The following is a 6,000-nucleotide window of genomic DNA, read 5'->3' as shown; positions in this document are numbered from 1 at the left end:
CTGTCATCTGTTCCTAGGTCTGGGCCTCGAGCGCGGTGTTGACTTGCTGCAGTTTACTTGCCCTCCGGGCAGAGCACGCCCACGGTGCGAGCACACCGCTCTTGTTCACCCACTGTGCTGTTGACGGGCAAGAGCTGCTCCCCCTTTGGGGCTATTACGAACATGGCACCTGCACATCTTAGCTCCTGTGGCGACGTTCCTGTCGAGCTAGGAGTCAGAGCCCTGGCCTGCATCCTGCCACGTGCCACGTGCAGCGCCACACCCGCCGGGCACCGCACGCACCTCTGCAGTGACCCAGCGCCCTTTCCCGTCTGCTCCGCCTTCAGAGCCCACTGGGTCACGGCTGGCAGCTTGTCCTTTGTTTTCATCTTTGTGTCCTGCTGCCCGAGGATTGCAAATGGCCACATCCAGACCCCTCTGCATTCTTCCAGGATAGGGGGAGCTCTGGGGACTTCAGAGTTCTGCCTCGCTTTCTTTCAGTCACGCTCAAGAGCTGTGAGGATAGCGCTACCTCCGTCCTCCCCGGCCCAGGACTCGCCAAGCATCCAGCCAGAGAAAAAGGCTGTGATGTGACTCTGGCCCGCAGTCCCTGCTCCTGGCAGGCGGATGGTTCCACAGGGAGATAGCACCCTGGGGCTGGGATCGGGGTGAGGAGCGTGAGGCACTTGTTTGGATGCCTAAAACTCAGTCGTCAAGATAAATATTTTAATGCAATATTTCAAAAATCCAAATTAATGCAATAAATCCGTGATGAACAAAATAACATCTTCACTGAAGACTAGTGCACACTGCTCTAGTCTGAGCCGGGCCACACCTGGACCACAAACAAAACGAAAGATGTGGGCCCCAAGCACTTGTTCTTCTCATATTTTTATGTGTTTTTCATGTTTTCTTCTAAAACATTAAAGTAGCTGAAAAATACTGAAAAGTGGAAAAGTGAAACATCATTTCAAGTTTAAATATTTTACTAACACCAAATTTATTATAATTTTACTTTCCTGGCTTTTAATGGAAACATTCATCAATGATATTTCCAATGTCTGCTTCTTTGCTTGTCTCATTTTCAATTCAGATAGCTGCTGTGTTTAACAATTTCTCTTAACCAAGTGACCTAAAATAATTTTAAATTAACATTAAATATAATTTTCAATATTAATAACATTAAACCTCAAATATTTTAATATCTTTAAAACTATTTAAAGTTGCCACTTGATTAAGACAAATTATTACACATGGCAGTTCTCTCATTAATAGTAAATACTATTATCAAATGTTAATATTAAATAGTATTAAATATTTAAAGTTTTACTAACATTAAAATTATTTCAGGCCTGGCGCGGTGGCTCACGCCTGTAATACTAGCACTCTGGGAGGCCGAGGCGGGCTGATTGCTTGAGGTCAGGAGTTCGAAACCAGCCTGGGCAGAGCGAGACCCCGTCTCTACTATGAATAGAAAGAAATTAATTGGCCAACTAATACATATATAGAAAAAATTAGCCGGGCATGGTGGCGCATGCCTGTAGTCCTAGCTGCTCGGGAGGCTGAGGCAGGAGGATTGCTTGAGCCCAGGAGATTGAGGTTGCTGTGAGCTAGTCTGATGCCACGGCACTCACTCTAGCCCGGGCAACAAAGTGAGACTCTGTCTCAAAAAAAAAAAGAAAAATTACTTCAACCTACTCAGGAGGTTGAAGCAGGAGGTTGAGGCTATAGTGTGCTGTATCAGACCTGTGAGTAACTACTGCACTCCAGCCTGGGCAACATGGCAAGACTCTGTCTCTACAAAGAAAAAAGAAATTATTTAAGAATTGTCACTTCATTGCCTGGGGTCCAGTGTCTTGAGACCTATTGGCTCGTATATTTCATGTGGTGTTTTAGTTAGGAAGGCACATCCAGTCCCTGTTACTCTATTTTGGCTGGGGCAGAAATCTTCCATAATTTTTTCTTTAAATATTATTTTTTTATTTCAAAATATTAAGTGGGTACAAATTATCTTTCTTACATGGATACTTTGTATGAGGCTTAAGTCAGGGCTTTTTAATGTGTCCATCATCAGAACAGTATTTATTTTACCTGATAGGTAAGTTTTTACCCCTCACCCTCTCCTACCCTCCCTACTTTCTGGATTTTCAATGATCTTGACATCTCTTTATGCCTGTGTGTGGCCATCGTTTAGCTCTTAATTATTAGAGAGTACATGTGGTGTTTGTTTTTCCATTCCTGAGATGCTTCACTTAGGACAACGGTTTCCAGTTCCATTCAAGTTGCTGCAAAAGACATTATTTCATTCCTTTTTATGGCTGAGTGGTACCTCATGGTGTATATATACCACATTTTCTTTATCTACTCACGAATTGATGGGACTTGGGTTGATTCCACATCTTTGCAATTGTGTTGAGATTAACATTCCAGTGCAGGTGTCTTTTTGAAAAAATGACTTATTTTCCTTTGGGTAGATGCCCAGCAGTGGATTGCTGGATCAAACTGCAGGCCTACTTTTAGTTCTTTGAGGAATCTCCATACTGTTTCTCATAGAGGCTACCTGACATCCCACCAACAGTGTATAAGCGTTCCTATCTTGCTGAATCCACACCAGCATCTATTGTTTTTTTTTTTTTTTTTTTTTTTTTTACTGTTTAATAATGGCCATTCTGACAAGGGTAAGGTGATATCTCATGATTTTAATTTGCATTTCCCTGATTAGTGACATTGAGCATTTTTTCATATATTTGTTGGCCATTGTCTATCTTTTGTAAAACATCTTTTCATGTCTTTTGCCCACTTTTTAATGGGGTGGGTTGTTTGTTTCTTGCTGATTTGTTTAGGTTCTTTGTAGATTCTGGATATTGGTCCTTTATTGGATGTTTACTTTGCAAATATTTTCTTACATTCTGTTGGTTGTCTATTAACTCTGTTGATTATTCCCTTTGCTGTGCAGAAGGTTTAGAAAAATGGAACAGATTAGAGAACCCAGACCCAACTGATCTTTGACAAAGCCAACAACAACATATACTGGGGAAAGGAAGCCCTGTTCAATAAACGGTGCCGGGAAAACTGGATAGCCTCATGCAGAAGAATGAAACGGGACCCCTCTCTCTCACTATGTACCAAAATTAATTCAAGATGGATAAGACTTAACTACAAGGCATAAAACCATAAAAATTCTAGAAGAAAATGTAGGGAAAACTCTTTTAGATATCAACCTAGGTAAAGAATTTATGACTAAGATCCCAAAGGCAAATACAGCAACAATAAAAATAAATGGGACTTAATCAGAAATCCTCCATAACTGAATTTTCCCTTCATATTTTCAAGCTTGTCTCTTTGTGCTCATCTGTATAATTTTTTCTGATGTGTCTGCTTATTCATTCATTCTCTCTAGTCACATGCAATCTGTTCTTTAGCTCATCCATTGAGTTTTTAAAGTCAAAAATTTTTATTTTCCTTTTTAGAAGTTCCATTTCTTTCTTTCGGATATCTGCTTGTTTAGTACTGATAATGTCTAGTTACTTGTCATCATTAATATTTCACTTTTCTTTTTCTTTCTTTCTTTTTTTTTTTGAGACAGAGTCTCACTTTGTTGCCCGGGCTAGAGTGAGTGCCGTAGCGTCAGCCTAGCTCACAGCAACCTCCAACTCCTGGGCTCAAGCAATCCTTCTGCCTCAGCCTCCCAAGTAGCTGGGACTACAGGCATGTGCCACCATGCCTGGCTAATTTTTTCTATATATATTAGTTGGCCAATTAATTTCTTTCTATTTATAGTAGAGATGGGGTCTCACTCTTGCTCAGGCTGGTTTCAAACTCCTGATCTTGAGCAATCCGCCTGCCTCGGCCTCCCAGAGAGCTAGGATTACAGGCGTGAGCCACCCCACCTGGCCAATATTTCACTTTTCATTTCTTTAAATGTTTCTTAAGTACCTGTTATGATCGGACACTTGACAGTTGTAATAGCAGCAGTGTTGGGAGGTCTAGTTCTGTTGCTGGTTGTTTCTGCTGACTCTCACTCCCAGGGTTTGCCTCCTCATGTGTTGAGTGTGAGCTCTTGGCTTGATCTGCTGGAATCGTGAAAGTCTAAGGCAGTGCTTTCACATGGAGAGGGGGGTTGTTGGATTCTACTGTAAGTCAAGGGTCTCACAGACTTGAAATCACAAGTTGGGGGTTTCCAAGACCATCCCCAGGTGAAGTGATTTGCTAGAACTCACAGGACTCAGTAGATAGTTGTACTCATGCATGTGATTTATTATAGTAACAGGACACAAAGCAAAATCAGCAAAGAAAAAACAAGCATCGGATCTGGAAGAAACCAGGAGCAAGCTTCCAAGATCTTCTCTTAATGAAGTCACACAGATGCATTTAATTTCTTCAGTAACTGCTTGTAGCAACATGGGTTAAGATGTCAGCCAGGGAAGCTCATTAGAGACTCAGCCAAGGCTGTTATTGGGGGCTGGTCACATAAGCCACTTTCTGTCTAGCATGTACCAGCATTCCAGACTTTCAGAATGAAAGCAGGTGTTCGGCATAAACTGTATGGTTGGTACAAATAGTTTGGGCCCAGTGAGCCACTTTTATCAGGTTTGGTAAGAAACTCCCCAATTCCAAGTTCCTAGATGCCAGCCAAGGGCTGACCTTGAATCCTTTCTAAGGAGAGCAGTCTCAGGCTTGCCATGGCAATGCTTCTCTGTACACGTGTGGGCCCCGACCCCACAGGGTCCCCACTCGGTGTGAGTCACAGGCTCGGCCCCCCACTTTGTCACTCACTCAAGGCTCATGGTGCTGAGACAATGACACTAGGAGTTTCCACCCTCAGGCCACCAAGCTCTGTCTAGCACATGAGTTCTGTTGGCTCCTTGGGGATGAGTTGAGCGGGAGCTTGGAAAACTCCCTCATTCACCATGAGGGAGTTGGAAAACTCCCTCATTCCTGGCAATTCATCAAAAAGTGTGTCTTATCAAGAATCTGAGTGCTCCTTGGCACAGAGTACTAGGAAGGTTCCTCAGAGCACCTAATTTATCATGTGTCACAAATTAAAGTCCTTTATATTTGTTTTTAAAAGAATTTTTAAAACTCTCAAGGATAATTCTTAACGTCAGTTGTCCAGACTGAAAAATAAACCTGAAAGTTGGGAGGTTGTGATCCACTGGGCAGAAACTTTTGAAAGGCATAGAGCACACAGAAAGAAAACTAAGGAGGAGGGTGGGCAGTGAGACAACTGGTTATATTTTTGTGAGCCCCAGGAAATCTATATCTTACTTAAAATAAGACAAATGTAAGAAGAAAAAAAGGGAGTGAAGGAAGCATCAATTATTTAGATGTCCCTGTGGAGGTGGAAGAATATTTGATCTTGTCTTGTTTCTGTTCTGCACCTGGGAAGATAAACTTGTAGTGAACATTATTAGTGTGGACTCAAACAGACTTCAGTTTCAGGAGCTAGATTTAGCCTGCAGATCCAAAGTTAAAATTTGCATGTAAATTAATCCTCAACATTTATACACCTAATATCATGGTGCTAAAATACATGAAGCAAACATCGATAGAACTGAAAGGAGAAAGAGACAAATCAATAATTATAGTCCTTCTTCCCCTACCACTTCTTTCTTCTATTGTCAAAAAGCTATTAAGTAGATCCCTAGGAGGTGGGCAGTCAGCCTGAGTGTGGAAGGCAGGCCCAAGGGGACTGGGGAATTGGTTATTAGAGGAGATTGAAGTAATGGGAACTTGTTTTCTCCCTGTCAGAGAGGGGAGACACAAACATGGAAAAAGAGAGAGCCATAAAATGAACACCGTGGTGTTGAACTGGAATTGAAGCCATCAGTGTGAACCCATGGATTTTAGTTCTTACAAGCACGTGCCCAACACTGAGAGGATGCAAACAGGAGTGCAATAATCCCAAACTTTGCAAGTCTGTTACTGCTAAAAGAAAGGGCAAATCTAAGGTTTTCCAAAACACAATATCTGGTGGCAAATTAAACGGCAGGTTTAAAGCAGAAGATTCAAAAAATTATA

Source organism: Microcebus murinus, chromosome 1, assembly GCF_040939455.1.
Source record: "Microcebus murinus isolate Inina chromosome 1, M.murinus_Inina_mat1.0, whole genome shotgun sequence".
Classification (NCBI taxonomy): Eukaryota; Metazoa; Chordata; class Mammalia; order Primates; family Cheirogaleidae; genus Microcebus; species Microcebus murinus.
The sequence above is the reverse complement of the archived record's forward strand: the minus strand, read 5'-3'. Positions refer to the sequence as shown.